The sequence below is a fragment of the Podarcis erhardii genome (assembly GCF_964252035.2).
Source record: "Podarcis erhardii genome assembly, chromosome: 4".
Taxonomy (NCBI): Eukaryota; Metazoa; Chordata; class Lepidosauria; order Squamata; family Lacertidae; genus Podarcis; species Podarcis erhardii.
The window spans coordinates 37,483,673-37,501,707 of NC_138508.1; the positions used below are offsets into that span (position 1 = coordinate 37,483,673).

General features: G+C 39.8%; 1 long non-coding RNA gene across 2 annotated transcripts in view; it reads left to right on the forward strand.

Moving 5' to 3' along the window:
- Nucleotides 1-1,234: 1,234 nt before the first annotated feature.
- The window catches only part of LOC309340791, a 67,005-nt gene continuing 50,204 nt past the window's right edge, over nt 1,235-18,035 (forward strand). For both annotated transcript variants that reach the window (XR_014156091.1, XR_014156092.1), the window contains exons 1-2: nt 1,235-1,308; nt 3,317-3,425. This is a non-coding gene — a long non-coding RNA (uncharacterized lncRNA). The remainder of the gene's footprint in view (nt 1,309-3,316; nt 3,426-18,035) is intronic.

Consider the following 18,035-nt stretch of genomic DNA (forward strand, 5'->3'; position numbering starts at 1 on the left):
GCAACATTTCAAGGGCAGAAGGAAGAGGTTCTCCTTCCATTCACCTGTGTGCAGAATTAGGTATAAGGATCTAGATTTGGGAGCATTGGGGTGGGGAGAGAATTACCTTCACACCTCAGAACATGCTGACACAAAAAATGTTAGATGGGAATTCCCACTGAAGAAGACATTTCCAGATTTGCCTGGGCCCCTTGGAACTGCCACCTCAGGCACCTTTCTGCAGAAACATTTGTGTTGAGACAGCCTTGCACACCTTTCATGTTCATGGTCGAACAAATACAGTTTCCTGGCTGAGGTGGAATAGCAAATTATGTCCCCCCTTCAAGGGCATAGTCATAGAACCCAAGGCTACCCCAGCTATTTTGACAGAAAATCCCACAAATGCTTCCTTCGGAGGTAAAAAAAAACAACCAATGAAAATAAATTAAAGAACTAACAACTTGCTGCCCTTTCATAACACTTCAGACCTTAGATAGCTGCATCACTCTCCCTAATAGTATGGTTCATTTCTTCACTCTTTGAGAGCATGACCAGTTAGAAGGACAATGTGGGAAGTGTATCCCCTCACCCCAACTCCCACCAAACACTATTCATCATACTCAACAAGAAAAGAGTGTCAATTTTAAGCATAATGGATTTAATCCAGGTTCTCTTGAAATCAGTGACAAAAACGTGCATTGATTCCCTCAGTCACAGGTAGTCTGGCCTCAAGGCCACAAAGTCTGACAGACGCAAATTGACAGGCTACATCTCATTCACCTCAAAGGCAACGGGGAAAAGAAATAATCAGAAAGGGGCTCTGGAGTGGGGGTGGAAGACCAGCTGCATTTTTTTCCTAAGGAGGATTTTATTTATTTATTTAAAAATGAGGTCCTCTATTTCTAGCTGAAGTGTTTATTCTGAAGTTTTAAATAAGAATTATGGGGGGGGGAGGTTTGCTGCAAAGCAGCATAAAAATAATATTTAATCTAATTTATTTAACCTAACTATTCCTTCCTTCCTCTTCCTCTTCTGTTTAGTTTCACATTGCTGTTTTTGTTCCTCGTGACTGCTATGGCTCCCTTGACATCATGCCTTTATTTTACAGAAATAATTCTTCTGTGCTCTGCCTGTTCATGATAACTGCCTTCTATGTAAGATCGTCAAACACAAAAAGTCTGTTTCACATTCTGGAATCCTAGCTCAAATCCAAATAGAAAGCAACAGGTTCTTCAGTCAGTTGCATTCCATGCTCAGAGAGTCCCTTCCATGGGGTTCCATTTACATGTTACAGCAATGGCGCAGGACGTGCTTCATCATTGTGCTGTGGTAAGTAATTTTAAAGGTCGTCATATAGGCATGATAACACAGGTGTTTGCCACATCTGTGCTCCCCACACTCTCCCCAACTCTGTTCCAAAAGGTTGAGGGAACCCCCAGAACTCATTTAGAGGGTGCATGGCAGGGGGAGGGAGGACGTTCCATTGAACAAGCAGAAATATTTCACTGACAGAACATTAACGTTGCTCTCTGAAATATACTCAGAGTTGAGAATGGACTTCATGCTCTTTATTCAGCTCATAGTGGTGAGGAGGAGTGGAAGTTCCCCCAGAATGTCTGCATTATATACATTATTTACACAATGGGCCCCACGTGATTGGCTAATTCCGGGATTCACCTGTAGGCCAATCAAGTTGCGGATTCACTTCCACCTGGAGCTGGATTGGGTGGCTCCTGTGGAACAATCAGACTGCTGCATTCTGAATCCTATTGTTCTAGGACCAATCAGACTGCTGCCTTTTGGATCCTATTCAACTCAGTACATAACACTCTCTGTTGGATGCAACCCTTAGACGTTGCCAAACATGGGGCACCCTTCCCAAATAATGAGGGTGACATTATGACTTTCTAATGCAAAAGAGTATTAGTCATTTTCAAGAGCAGGAGGCAAAAGCCAACCTCTCACATTCCACAATGCAGGTGTTTGAATGATTTCAAAGATGATTGTGCGTTTGAGACAGAGACCAGTGCTTCGCACAAGCAGGTTTCTTACTCCATTGCCTCATATAAAGATGCTGTTTTAAACAACAACCAGGAAGGTCACTGAGACTTGCCTGCCAGCCATATGTTAAGTGGGGGCAAACCATTTAAATGCATTATCTACCTACTCCTTTGAAGAGAGAATGCTTCGTTGATTTTGAACTCTAACAGGAATATTCCCTTTTAACATTTTAAAATAATGAATCTTGTTTTCCTTAATATTTAAACACTATGAATAATTGAAGGGACTATTTCTCTGATTTTGTTTTATTGAGGGTTACATACAGTCAAAGCCTGCAGAGGCTTGGGAATTGTAGCAGGAAAAACAAGGCCCAGCAGTGAAATATTCAAGGCTATGTGAGGAAGTTATGCTGTAGCTAAAGCAAATGTTTTAATATGGTTGACTCAGCTGAAGGCAGCCTAAGATTGATAGGGTGGTGACTCCCTTTTTGCTCTAATGGCATACCCTGCAAGTGTCCCAGAAAAACATTTCCCATGAGAGCACAGTGGTACCTCCCAGTCAGCAATATGACCCATCTGCCAGGAACCTAGCATAGTGGCTCCATGCAGTGATCTGCTTCTTCCTTCTGTGTATTCAGTTTTCCCTGACTGCAGTCATCTACACTGGTCTATGGTCATCCATGGATGACCTAAGCTAGAAAAGTTGTCTCCCCCCCCCCCTTTGGGTTTTCATTGTAATTTTGTCTCCACTGACATTAAGGAGATGGGGGTGCCTTGACAGCTTATTAGGCTACATGAGGAATTAAAAAAAAAGTTCCTCTTTTTTAAAAAGAAGTACAATCAATGAGCTTAATTCTAACTTTAGCTAGCTTCTGGAACAGCCTGAGAAATCAAGTACAACAGCAGGCATTCCAGCATAGTTCTACAAATCTATTATGTAAATCTCTCTGCCTTAGAACATCGCCTTTGGTTATAGCAGTGCTGAAACAATGTTCTCGTACCTTCCCTTCAGAGACCCACCTTGGCTTGTAAAAATAAATAGTTCTTCATTTTTTCATTTTTCCTGGAATGACTTTGTTGTGTGGTATGCTTTTCAATAACAAACCAAATAGGCAGCTTGTGTTTTGTGGTCCTTACATTTCAAGCACAATTTTAGTGTTTTTCTTCTTGAATGAAAACGTGTTCAGCTTTGTTATCACCCAGGGATGTAATTGCTCACATGTAAACCTATATGCATCTTCTTCATAATTGTACACATCTCTATTACATTTTATTTACTGGGTTATATAATGTCAGAATTTTATCTAAAGTTTTCTTCTTCTTTTTCTTCTCTTCAGCTATACCAGAAGCCATTTTCTCCTTAGCAGAAATTAGATTCCTTCTGGGAAAAAAAATATATTTCACATCTTTGGAATGAACATGTTTTTGAGAATTGGTACCCTGCAGGTAAGATTTAATTCACCCCTCCCTAACTTTTAATCTACTTTGCACTAAAGTCACAGAATGAAAATCATATCTTCAGATTTAGCTAAGCACAATCCCACATGGAAAACTATAGTAGAAAAATATTATTTATATTTTCATGTGTGAAGAATACAAATTAAACTTTCCAGAACTGAAGTATGTGTTCTTTAAATACATGAGGTGCTTACACTTAATTGTATACTACTTAATTGTATTCTTTTGACCCCTGGCATCATAAATACACTCTATATTTCTGTGAGTGTGAACCAAGAATATTTACAATACAATGGGAAATCATTACAGTCTGAAGGTTTCAGAACTAACTGGAGTCTGTCCCCAGGGATAGCTCTCCATAATTAGGCATGACATAGATAATCATGATTAATTATGTTTCTGGATAGTCATCAGCCTCTGATAAATTATTGTTGTTTGTGATAATACTAAGGAAAAGAAAGCAGGATGACTTTTAAAAGGCCATGAGGAATGGACAGAACAATCCTATGCTCAGATTTCACCCAGGGAGACGGAGAGCTGCTGCTGCTATGATGGTGGAACAGCATCCTTACTTGTGACTTTCAGGTTCCTCTTGAAGACATTCTTACGCAGACAGGCCTACGCAGTTGCTTAAATTTTTCTTGAGCAGCCAGTCATTTTAATTATCCTTCTGTGTTGCTTTGGAATGTCTTTTATGCTGCTGTACACCACCCTAGTGTTTTGAGAAAAGGTGGTCTATAAATACTTGTATAAATAAATAAAACAAACAAATTATGCCCCCATACATGGAGGCAACCAATGAATTAATTACGATAGGCGCATCATCCTAAAGCACACACACACACTGACATCAGACAAACACAAAACACACAGGAAACATACAAGATGGTCCATCAGCCCCAGCAACACAGCCAGCAATGACTCCAGTATTGCTCATCCCAAGGTATCCCAAGATTTGAATCATCATATGTTCCACTCAAGAACTGCTTTAGAGCACAAAGTAAATGTGTAGGCCAGAGGCCTGCTGAAAGCATACAAAGTTCTTCCTGGAACAAGGTTTCAAAACTCTCTCCTCAAGGGAAATATCCTTTTTTCCAAGCAGTGAAAGAGGTTAGGATAGACAATAGGGTCTATCCTATTGATAGGATATCACAACATCACAAAAGTTGCTGAGGGGTTTTTTTAAGAAGACCCCCAAATTCTTGAGCTCCCCCCCCCACAAAACACCAAAAAAATGTGATTTTTTGATTGACTTGCCTAAGATCCAGGACAGAGCACCGCCTTTCGGAAACCCCCACCCCACTCTGGACATCAATCCCACCTTTGAAATCTCAGTACTGTCTGGGAAAATTCGGACATATGGCAGCCCTATAGATAAGAAAGGCAGCCACAGACATAAGCACTATAAAAGCAGCTAAGCACATGTGCTCTCAAGCATTGGACATTAGTGGAACCAAATTCAAATCTGAAATATGCATTTATTTAAAGAGCATTCTCAGAGTGGGTTACAGAATTCTGTAGTAGACTGATAGACATGGCACAGAAAGGGGGGGAAATGGGGAGGGAAGAGGAAGCAGCAAGATCAAGCCCATATTCTTAAAAGCAGCAGTTCTTATAATAACCCCTTGGGATGGAAACAGTTCAGGAAACCTGCTGAAATGGCTGCTGCTAAATGACCTCTCAACTCTCAAGACCAATGGCAGCTGGTCCCTCAATAATGCCAATTTATATCTGATATATATTAAGGAGAAACCTCAATTTATGCAGTAGGACACAATCATGAAAATCTACCCGGGTTCAGATGAAACCTGCAGACTGTTCCAAGAATGGACATATATCATTTCTTTATCACAAGAATTTTCATGGGAAGTTTTTTTCATACAATTAGTATTAGTTCACAACAGAAGAATAGTCCCAACAGCGTTGATTATATTTCCTATTCTTTCCTCTCACTTCCCCATTTCAGAAACTAGGAAAAAAATAACTGAGGAGCAAAGTCAGAGCTGGAGCATTACCGGATGGTTGCCAAAGCTTTTGGTATAGTTAATTTAGCATCCATATTTGCTATTGACATATAAATACTGTTTCTGTACACATTCAATATACGTAGTCCAATCTTCAAATCCCATAAGCTAGGCAGCAGCTGAACCATATCCGTGCACTCTCTGCCTGACAGAGAACGCTCCATTTTTAATAGGACTTCAAAAATTGAAATGACAGATGTGAATGAGCCATATTAAATTACCTGGCAAATGCAGCTACACCCATAAAAACATAGTGATCCAGGTGCTTCACTATTAACATCTTTCCAAACACTTCGGCTTTGATCCAGAAATATGAACACTTGTGTGTTTTTCTTTTTAATGGAGAGCCTCTAGGTCCCTTTAACCCCCTCATTGCTGTTCTCAAGGTGGAATGCACCTTTTGAAACCCTTTTTGTATCATTCAGCTCAATCCTACACAAGTTTATTTAGAGAAACAGACCCATGCGTGCCTAGTTCTAGAAATACTCTCAAGTAATTCCTCCTCCCCCCCCCTTTTTTTTGCTTTATCCAGTGTATAATATTAGTAAAGATTGTTGAGTGATATACCTGTGGGCAGAGCTTTTTTCCAGCACCACTCAGATAGGCGCCATTGCCATTCTAAGAGAACGAGGGAAGGGTTCATGATCAGTTCTAGAAAAATAACACTGCCTGTGGGCTAGCAGGTCTTTCTGTCTCAGTGGATTTTTGGACCTATAAAAATGGCTTCAGTCATTTCCATCCCATTTTCCTAACTTTGTGTCTGATTACAAGAGGCTTTTAAAACCCTCACAAATTTAAGCAACACTTCTCTACAACCTTCAAAAATGAAAGGGTTTTGAGAATCGCTAAGCAAAACATCAAAGCAGTAGGAAACCTTTTGTGCATTAGCAATACTCAATCACAATCACAGACAATAGAGGTGCAGGATAAAATAAATACAATATTACAGCTACTAAATAATTGAAATACATTTGGCATATTAGATACACAACAGCAATGTCTGAATGGAATGATTAATAAGAGTTAAGCTTCAGAGAGAGAGAGAGAAGTGATTTCTTACATTTTCTGAAAGCATTTTCCTATGAGAATTGCAATTTTTATTACTTTCTGAACTGAGAGGATTGTGGGTGTTTTTAGTTCTGATTTTCTTAAGTTTTAAGATTCATCCAGAATGCACATAGTCTCAGGTCTGAGCCACTTTAGCTATAACACATAAAGCAGCAGAAACAATAGGTGTTGGTGGCTTGTTGTTTTTCAAAGTTGAAGGAGAAATCAGTGTTTCTTATGTGCATTGTCATCCAACATTTGTCTTTGATAAAGTGGGGAAATCTATTTGACTCGAGGTAACAATGGAACAAAAGTAATATATCTACATCATGGGGCTATTGACTCTCTGATATCACTTTTAGTTCTCTTAAAATTAATACATTTTCCCACTCTTAATTTTGTGCTGCAGACCTCACTTGAAAATAGTCCTTTAGAATGTGCAGACATCTCACAATAATGTCAACTTTATACTGTATCTTACTCCTAGATCAGGAACTCAAAGGGGGTTGCAGCACTGACAGGGAATCCAAACTACAGGAAACCAGCATAATTTACAGCAAGGTAAATTATGTCAGGCAACTTGCCCACTCCAAACTCCATTCAGGGGCAAGTTGAGCTGGTCCAAGCCCTGCAGAGGAAAAACAAGCTTTTATTTTAACGCAGTGCAACAGAACTTACACTGGCACTTTGGGGGGTTTCATTGCTGTTGGGTTGCTAGGTCACATGACTGAACTGAACCAAGTTTGGAATAAGGAAAAATCTTCCCCATGCCTTGTCCCATCCTGTTACACCCCCAGAAAGATCCTTTTTAAGGATTTGTCCTGGCCTCATCTGAGCCCAGCTGAGCTGTGATTGAAGACTTACCTCAATATCTCCAGCTGAGTCAGGATCAGAGACTTCAGCTGGCATAGCCCTGGTCCAGCCCAGGCTCAGTCAGAGATCTGCCTGCTCCAAACTCCACTTATCCCAGCTTGGATGTGAAGTGCTCCCTAAATTCCTTTCGTTATTTAGAAAGATTTATAGACTGCTCCTTTTTTTAAAACAGAATTGAAACACAAAACAGAATTGAAAAACAGCAACAAATAAAAACAACAGATAATGGAGCAATCCTTAACAGCAGCATCAAACATTACCCAGCAATAATAATACAGCATCAGCAATTTAAAATGCCTGGGAAAGCAAAAATATATTAACCTGGTGCCTAAAAGGTAATAGCATAGGGGGCAGAGGAGTCTTTCTGAGGAGAGAATTCTACATGTGGGATGCCTCAGCTAAAAAGGCCCCCTCTCTAGTCATTACCTTGTCAGGGTTATCAGGGATTTTGGATGCTGGTCTTAATACCCAAGCAGATTCATGCAATAGAAGAGGGCTTCCCAAGTACCTGAATCCTTGAGGAAGGTCTGTAGCTCAGCAGTAGAAATCATGCTTTGTGAACCCTGCATATCCAGGCTGGAAAGACTCTCATCTAGAAACCTGTCAGTCAGCATAGACAATATTGAGTTAGTTGGACCAATTGTCTTACTTGGTATAGGGCATTCCTGTATTCCTGTATCCCAAGCTGTGTGAGACTTTGAATTGTTCATGGAAATGGGCCAGAATTCAATGGAGCTTTTTTTCATCCCATGCATGGAATTCATTAAATGTAACTATGGTGGCTACACAACTGATTTTAAGCAGCTTTGAGCGCTGTTTTGTTTTTGTTTTTACAATCAAGTGGTGTATAAATTTTAGGAAATAACTATAACCTTTAATGATTTCTTCAGAAGTGCATTTTAATTGATTTTATCCATAGAAACAACAAATAACCTAATTTAAAACATAAATAAAATTCTGAACATAACTTAATGCATTAATAAAATGTAGTTTCTGAGACTAACAAGTACAGCAAAAATCACATGGGAATTAATCTCTACAAATTACAGTATAAAGATAACAAGCGTTGCTGCTATTCTTACTGATATTTACAGCATAACAAAATAATGACAAATTCTACAAGGTAGTGCCTTTTGTCCTAGAATTCATAAATAAACCATCCAGAATACATCTGATACGGTAGTAACAAATTGGCCAGAAAGAAAACCAAACATATGCTTCCCTATGTAGATAATTTGTTACTTATTCATATATTCAGTCAGTATTTAATTGCAGCAGTACATTTTGGCATGTAAGTCTTGTAAGTCTTGTGCCTGTTCTATGCAAATTCAATAAAAGATTTAATTAAACTTTCATAACAGTTAGATGTCCATGCAAAGAAAAAGTTTCTTCTTCCACACATTGTTGTAATTCAGCTTTATACAAACTAAGCCTTTTCAGCTCCCTAAAATACTTTCTTTTAATATAGTCTATGCAGAATCCAAAGTTATTTATTTTAAATGTCACCCTGTTTTGATTCCCGAAGCATTTTTCTTGGGTTGAAACAATACTGAACATGACAATGGCAGGCTTTTTTCTCAAGAATACTCTTCTTTTCATCTAGTACAAAACTTAGAAACGCTTGTGGTTGACTAAGAATCCTTGCTTTTAGAGCTTCTTATTTTTGTTTGTTTTTTAAGTGCTTTATTTTTGTACATTAGTGCTTTCTCCTCCTCAAGTCTTACATTTGTGACCACTACTTGACTTCTTCCCACATCCCCTGCTTTTGTTGAATTTCCAGTTATTTATAACATTTCTACAAAGATCATCTTAGAGGAACCTTAAACATTCGTTTTCAGGGTAGGCAGTTCCTGCATTTATTTCTTTGTTGTCTAAGGCTGAGACCACAATTTCTTTTAACGGATCTGAGATGAAAAAGTTAAGAATACATTTTTTAAAAGAATTCTGTGGGTTTGTTTTTTTTCAAATAAAGCATAATATTTCATTTGTGACAAAATAGGTTCAACAGTGCAATCCTAAGCATATTTATGGAACTTTGGGGCATATTACCAATTAAGTGTCCTCTTTAGGCATTCACTGTAGAACATACAATGTGGCCTGCAGGAATGCATATGGCTAACACCCAAGGTAACATGCTCCTGAGCTGGTATGTGATCTGCTGAGTCTAAAAGAACCCAGTTCATTGCACAAAGGGTTTCCAAATCCAGATCTCAATCCTTGTGTTTGGAACCCTTTTCAGGATGAGCTGCCCCCCTTGAGACCCTGCCAGCTGCCTGTTGGTTTGTATATTAAGATTGTGGTTGCGCCCCAAGGCCCCCTAACCCTTCCCCAAGTAAATAACTTTACACTGACAAATAATTTTGGTTTATGTTAATGGGCAAAATTTAGGCCACAACTTTACTGATTACAGCAAAGTGAGTGGTATTGGCTTAGGCATTGGCAACAGACTATAACTGACTCCTGCCCTCTGGCTGGTAGTCTGAAAGGGTAAACACCAAACGAGGGAGCAACATCAATGAAGATCAACCGAAGCTCACCCCGGGGTTCCTGTGGTCCGGGCATGGCCCTACCCCCTCAAGCAGACCTCAGACGAGATCCAGGACCCCCAGATTCCTTTACTGGGATGCCCTTATTCATGGAGAGGCAGGTGATGGCCGCACCTCCCCTCCCACACACTTCATTAAGCCAGTGCCTAACCACCTAACCTTACAAAGTTGTGACAATTGCTAAGGGGGTAGGTGAAAACCAAGTGGCCACTGCCAATTTGCCAAATGGAAAAATTGCTACCCGGCCCCTGTTCTAAAACAGGCAACCAACCAATATCTGAAGCAAGGCCAAAGCAGCAACATCTACAAATAGGGAGGGGAGGGTGGGTGCTTGGCAGCGCAAAGCAAGTGCCTCAGCCACGTAGTGCTGCCAATTTTATAGGCCCCCACCAATCACGCCACCTGCAGTGATTGGCTCAAATGGCCTGGTGTGATTGTGGGACCATACAGACAAGGCCTGGGCCACACCTAGCACCTTCGACCTGGCAGGGGTTGTCTCAGGGGCCCATGCGCAACCAGGATGCTTGTTAAAGACGATCCCATTTGTAGCTTCTATAAAACAATGCAATTGTCTTAACTAGTAATTAGATAAACAAGGGCATGGAACTAATGCACTGTACATAGCACCCAATATAGTTGTGATGAGGAAGGAAACAAGAGCCACAAACTGCAAAGGAAATTAAAATTGCTGGCTGACTCACCTGGCATGGTTATAGCATAAAGCATTCAACAATGAAGCTCAAGGTGTGCAAACTTATACATGACAACAGCAGGAATATCTGAACAAGCACCTTTTTCCCAATTGGAACAAACTTCTGTAGCAACAAGAGCTGAAACAAAGTGAGAGAAATTTACACAAATGTTCTTAGTGATCTACACAAATGTTGTTTGATTTACTGAGCATATTATATTTTTTTCTAGAAATGGTTAAGAAGCAGACTTTATGTCCTGAATCAAGAAAAAAGAGCAGGTTTTTAAAAATGTCCCAGAAAGTTAACATTTCATGGAGCCATTAAAGTTCCATTATAGCACCTTGACAAGTAATTTCAAAATGGCTGCTTTATATATTCCAACTGTCCTAATTTATAAGGGCAGGCTCTGTCTTCTGGTACTTATGTCTTATAAAATGGACTTTAATCCATGATAACTTAGTAAATGTGTTCATTTTTAAGGCACACCAAAATTATTTGTTGTTTTTCCAGAAGCAGACTAAAATGACTACCTCTTCTGAAAGTTGTATCCCTGATAAATCAACTTTATTTCTCTTTTTACTTTTCAGGGAGAGTTTGGGGTGCTTTAAAAAAGAAAAGAAAAGAAAATCGAGTGTGAACATATGCACCAGCTCTCATTTCCTTACACTAAGAATGGCAGACAAATTCCACTTTGTTTGCATTTTAATTAGAACCTACCTAATGCATACTTCTCAAACCAATACATGACTAGACACAGCTGTCCTCCATAATCTGCACTTTTCTGAATTGTGCTAATGCACCACAAATACACCAAACAATGTATACAAAAATGCATTATTTCAGGGGAAAGTGTTTTCAAATGCATATACTAGTGAACATTGAAAAATGCATTATATTTAGGAAAGTTGCTTGCAAATACATATATATTAGAAATTTGCACAAAATGCTGCTGAATTTTCATGGGGATATTGGGGGGGGTGCAAATTGTTGCAGAAGTCAAGGAAAGTCCAGCAGAAATGAGTTGTTGGAATGCAATTATTAGCTGGGTGTCTCTCTCCCTGTGTGTACATGGACACAAGTAGGGATAGGGAAGAAATTTGTTTTTGTTCACTTTTTAATGCAAACCTACCTAATTCACAGGACGTGGGTGGCGCCGTGGGTTAAACCACAGAGCCTAGGACTTGCTGATCAGAAGGTCGGCGGTTTGAATCCCCGTGATGGGGTGAGCTCCCGTTGCTCGGTCCCTGCTTCTGCCAACCTAGCAGTTCGAAAGCACGTCAAAGTGCAAGTAGATAAATAGGTACCGCTCTGGCGGGAAGGTAAATGGCGTTTCCGTGTGCTGCTCTGGTTCGCTAGAAGCAGCTTAGTCATGCTTGTCACATGACCCGGAAGCTCCATGCCGGTTCCCTCGGCCAATAAAGCGAGATGAGCGCCTCAACCCCAGAGTCGGTCACGACTGGACCTAATGGTCAGGGGCCCCTTTACCTTTACCTTACCTAATTCACACTTCTTGAAACAGTGTGATGGGGAATTTGTGGTCCTCCAAATGTTGGACTCCAACATGTATCATATGTGGTGGACATGTAGAAAGATCAGAGAATGTTGGTGTCTTGTTTGTGATGAGCTGAAAAAAATATTTGGGTTAACCTTTCTAAAAAAAAGCCTGAGGCTTTTCTGCTAAGCATTCTCAGCAACGATATTCTGAAAAATCTGAAAGAAATTTTTCTATATGCCATGGCTACAGCTCAAACATTGATAGCAATGAACTGGAAAGGGGAAAATGTTCCTACCATATTGGATTGGCAAAATAAATTACAGGATTATATAGAATGGCGCAACTGACAAGTAGCTTGAGAGGCAACACAAGACAAATATTCATACAAAAATGGGATAAATATAAGAAATATTATGAAATTATAACAGTGGTATAACGTATATGGCAGCATTTAATTGACCCTTATGTAATGAAACATATGAGAAATAAGTCAAAAGGTACTAACTGTTGTAAGAATGTATTAGAAGGAATATAAAGAATAACCCAATAACGATAGGTACATTCATTACTAGAATAAGACTATACACTGGGAAATGATAGGAAGTCCAACTACACCTTTTTCTTTTTCTTTCTTTTTTGTTCTTGGTTTTTTCCCCCTTTAATTCATGTTAATAAATAGATAAGACAACAAAAGATAGTAAAAATATGAATCAGTCTAATTTATGTAAGTAAACAAGTAAATATTACTTGTGTATGGTTTTTGCTTACACGGATTATATATACGTTTACTCAAGAAGATGTACAATACACATGTATATGTATATGTTATACGAGATATGGTATATGAAATGTCATACGATATAAGAGATGTTAATAAAGCTAATGAAAAATATATGTTGGACTCCAACCCCCATCAGGTTGAGTGAGACATCTGAATGCTACAGGTTCCCCATCCCTCCTTCTTTAAGTTGACCTTCTCTGGCAGTTATTTGCTTTCATTTCAGCAACCACCCTTCTTTTGAAAACTGTCCCAAAAAGGAACTCTTCCAACCACATCATAACTGATTTGTATTCTCTTCTAGAAATGAAATTTCCATAAAGCCCAATTTCCAAGTAGCAGGGGAAACACAGCTCACATGTACTCTTGACCACAACCAAATTCAAACATGTTTCTGTCGTCAAAGAGGCAGAAACAAATTGCTGCAAACTATATCTATTCAGCCTACACTGTGACCTGTCGGAGCTGAACGATAGATATTTGTTGCATCCTTGCTTTTTACTGCATTTTGTAAGTCACAAATGGGGGCAATTCCCCCACCCCCTGAATTCAGCTACATAGTTTTCCCAACAAAAGTTCAAATTTCATTAATGTAACATAACTTCCTGCTGTTGAAACAGCATCTCCTGCATATATTTCTTTATTGTTCCTTTATCAGAATAATGATGTGGGGGGGGGTGCAAAGTGGAATTATTGTAGCAAAGGTGCAAATCTACCCAGAAATGAAAAAGGAGGCATCCATTTCAGTGCTTGCCAGTAGGCATGTTTTAATATCAAATACACTGCATGAGGCCAAGTACTTTCAACATTTATTCAGTATATTATACTTTCTCATTGTATTAAAAAACAGAGCCATACTACACTTACAAACATCTTGTTTTCATGAAAGACATCAGTCAAAATGTTACATTAACATTCAGTTTGGCTTTGATTGCCAAAATGAATTTATTAATTCTTGAACCTTGAGGTCAAAAGGACTCCAAGAAAATACTCAAAGGCACTCTTTGCATGTAGTGAGAGTATCCAAAATACATGTGGAAAGTACATACTTTAAAATAGATAAATTGCAAAATAAATGTTCTCGGATGATCCGCCAACCTCTGCTGATTGGGGCAATTACCCTTTGCACAGGCAATTAAAATAATTTGCAACAAGGGGAAAAGAATATCATATCCATCTCCACTACGTGGTCAGGGCTTGTTAAGTATAAACAGACATTAGGAGGATATTCTGAATATAGTAGGAAATGGTATGAAGGATAGATTCTCTGCATCAGTTTACCCTTTACTTTGCATAAAGTTGCACTTTGCCCTTATTGAGGGAATTCATTGAGGATCGGACACACTAATGACATTCTGGCATTATTTGCTTTCCTGTCATCCTCCTCTTAAAAGAAAGTATCACATTATTTATTTTTTATAAAGAAAAGAAAATTGCATTGTTTCAGGTTAAAGTCAAATGATATTATTGATTTTCTTCTTCATTTTTAGTGCAGAAATGATGAATCTTTATCTCATAAGTTATTTATATTATATATTCTGAGTCCAATGGTGCCTTTTCCATCAGAAAACAAAAAGACTCCAGAAATGCAATCCTATAGTTGAGATAGCCTGGCTGAAGAGTCTTTAGAATCTGGCAGAGGTCTTACTACACTTGTATTATTATTATTATTATTATTATTATTATTATTATTATTATTATAGTTGTACTTCACCATTCTCCCTGTCAGGACACGGGAGGCATATAGATAAAAATAAGGACCATTAAAAACACAGGACGATCAATTATAAAAATTAAACATTTATAGAATTAAAGCTATATACATATATAAAAACTGTGATATATTTCTCAGCCATGACAGATATAGAATCATAGAATCATAGAATGATAGAGTTGGAAGAGACCACAAGGGCCATCGAGTCCAACCCCCTGCCAAGCAGGAAACACCATCAGAGCACTCCTGACATATGGTTGTCAAGCCTCTGCTTAAAGACCTCCAAAGAAGGAGACTCCACCACACTCCTTGGCAGCAAATTCCACTGTCAAACAGCTCTTACTGTCAGGAAGTTCTTCCTAATGTTTAGGTGGAATCTTCTTTCTTGTAGTTTGGATCCACTGCTCCGTGTCCGCTTCTCTGGAGCAGCAGAAAACAACCTTTCTCCCTCCTCTATGTGACATCCTTTTATATATTTGAACATGGCTATCATATCACCCCTTAACCTCCTCTTCTCCAGGCTAAACATGCCCAGATCCCTTAGCCGTTCCTCATAAGGCATCGTTTCCAGGCCTTTGACCATTTTGGTTGCCCAAAATGCTATGATATGCTAGTATAACCCCATATTTGCCAGCAGAATACTATACCAGCAAAGCTGTTCCATCAGTGAAGATATGTCAGCAGGGTGAGGAGCACACTAATGTCATATCCTCTTCCACTGCTGTCCATGGTCACACACAATCAATGACAAAGTTTCCTCCAGCCCTAAACATGTCATGGCCCTGTGTTCTCAAATTCACAGTCCCTAAGCATCAGTAGCTCTGAAGAAGAAACAGGCTCACTCCCTGCCCTGTCTAAAGTAAACCCGCTAGCATTATATTCTGCACCTAGCCCCACAAACTATGAGGATGTACCTTTACAAATGACTCTGAGGAATAGACTGACGCACCTGTGGATCCAAAAAAGTCCTACATAACTCCTGCAAACCTAGTTTCCACAGCCCAAAACCTGCTACCTAGAAGGAGTTGACAGCTGCACTAAAGGATAGTGACCCCTTCTCCAAAAGAATGCAGCTCCCATTCTAGATCCTCCAAGCCAGGCTATAAACTGGGGTTTGCAACATGCGAGTGACTTGTTTCTTCCTGATCACAACTACAAGATTGTTGCCTATGGTCCTGAAATGCTTGCTCTTGAGCTCTAAACCTGCACCCTTGCTCTTGTCCAGGGTCCTGACCTCTCTCCAGCACAAAGTCAGCTTAGGAAATCCTGTGCATGTTTCCATCACTTCATTTGGGCTGCCAACTGACTTCTGTTGGAGGGTTTTGTTTTGTTTTGTTTTGTGTTTTGTTTTGTTTTGTTTTGTTTAAAAAGCTTCCCCTGTATTGGATCACACCCTGTACTGAAGCCCACATCAGCACTATTGAAATTAGGCTATGGTACAACTCAGCATGCAATCACAACATACTAACACCAGTATATAAATCGCACACAAGGAAACCATAACTCTGATAAAGAACCATGGGTCATTGGAGCTATGGCCCCATGTTGTGCATGCACGCGCGCACACACACACGCACACATACCTTTAGTGGTGGGAATTAAGAGAGGAAAGTGCTTTGCACCAACAGCTTAGCCTCCTGATACAGATAACCGTTCTTAGAGCTACAGACACAAAACACCCATCACCAAACTCTACTCACTCCACTTCTATATCAGAGGCTGCCAAGACAAAGCACAGGTATGCAAGGTTGGGAAACCCATGTTGTATTGTGCAGCTGGCATGACTGTTCCCTATATCTCAGTCTCCTCCATACATTCTTTGTTCTGTGTCAATACTGTGTCTTCTGTGAGTTGTGTTTCATTCTTCCCATCAACAGTGAAGTATCTCCTACTCTCAGTTATCCCAGTTGCAGAAAATCTCTCTGTTGGCAAAGGTCAGCCGTACGAGCCATTGCCACTGCCGAATAATAATAATAGTAATAGTAATAAATTTATTTGTATCCCGCCCTCCCTGGCCGAGGCCGGGCTCAGAGTGGCTAACATCATGAGCACCTTCAACTGTGTAAGGTAAAGCCCAGGTATTTGGAGGAAAACAAACAGCTACTCCACACAGTGCTCCACTGGAATCCCCTAAGTAAGAAGGGGGCATGTGCTCTGCGACATAAGACTTGAACACTGGCAACACAAAACACTCCCTCTTCCCTCTCACTTCCTCACAAACATGCAGCTTCAGGAATTATGCTCTCCAGCTGCTGACAATTGTTTGTTACTCTGTGTGCCGCCTTACTTTCCACAGGTTGCTTCACCATAGATATAGGAGCCGTCATTGTAGTTCACAACATACAGAGGGGTCCACTCTTAAGGTATCAGGTGGGTGCCCACTCATTAAACCAACCCATTATGCATTGCTTCAAATGCATCTGAATGTCATTAGTAAAGATGCTTGTGCGTGCTGACGGGAAATGTATAGATTTCTGTCTGGTAAGGTTTCATATGTGAGACAGGGCTTGCTACCTCGGAGTGCATATTTCCCCATCTTTATTTACTGCTCCTCTGTCAGCGGTGCCACTGCTGAACAAATGCTCCTTGCTTATTTACAGCCCTTCCCCACCTCTCCTTATGCTGAACAGGACCTGCTTTGTGCCACCATTTGCCTTTCCCCCTGCTGAGTTCATTCACCCTTCCCAAGACTTATGCTTATGAAGTGGGTTAAGCTTATTTTGCCTTTGGATCATGAGGATTTGTCAAGGAAGAGATTCCCTGTGTGGCTCCTCGGTTGTAATTATTCAGTGCGGAGGAAGTCTGTAAGAGTGCATTTCTCCACGAGATAAAACTTTTTTAAAGGATTAGATCTGAGTGTTGAAGGCAAGCACATAATTGATTGGAAGGCTGGTTAAAACTTTACTGACAATTTTTTTTAATTTTGTCATGGAATAATCCATTACCGCATAAGTACCTGGTTGATTCAGGGTCCTACTGAGACGTTTTGCTGCCTAAGGTGCCCCACTCCACCCCCTGTCAAGGTGCAAATAATCCAAGGTCAGATAAGTTATTCTAGCGTCTGAGACATGAACTCCCACAAGCACGCCTCCCTAGTAATAAAAATACAGCAATAATATATTAAACAAGTAACCATTCACCATCTTTTCATAACACCCAGGAGCTGCTGCCTGAGGCAGCTGCCTCACTGTGCCTAATAATAGGACCGCCCACAGAGTAGTTTATAACATGCCCACAGATGAAAGACTTAATGGTGAAATAAAAAGGTTGATACTGCTAAACTGCAGTATGCCTTATGCATTTTTCGGGACCAAAACTGAGACCAAAATGATTTCACCCAAATTTAGGGGATTATAACTCAGAGATTTCTGACTATTAGTGTCAAGCTTAGTTAAATAAACCTCATTGCCTCCTAAGAACTGCCAACTT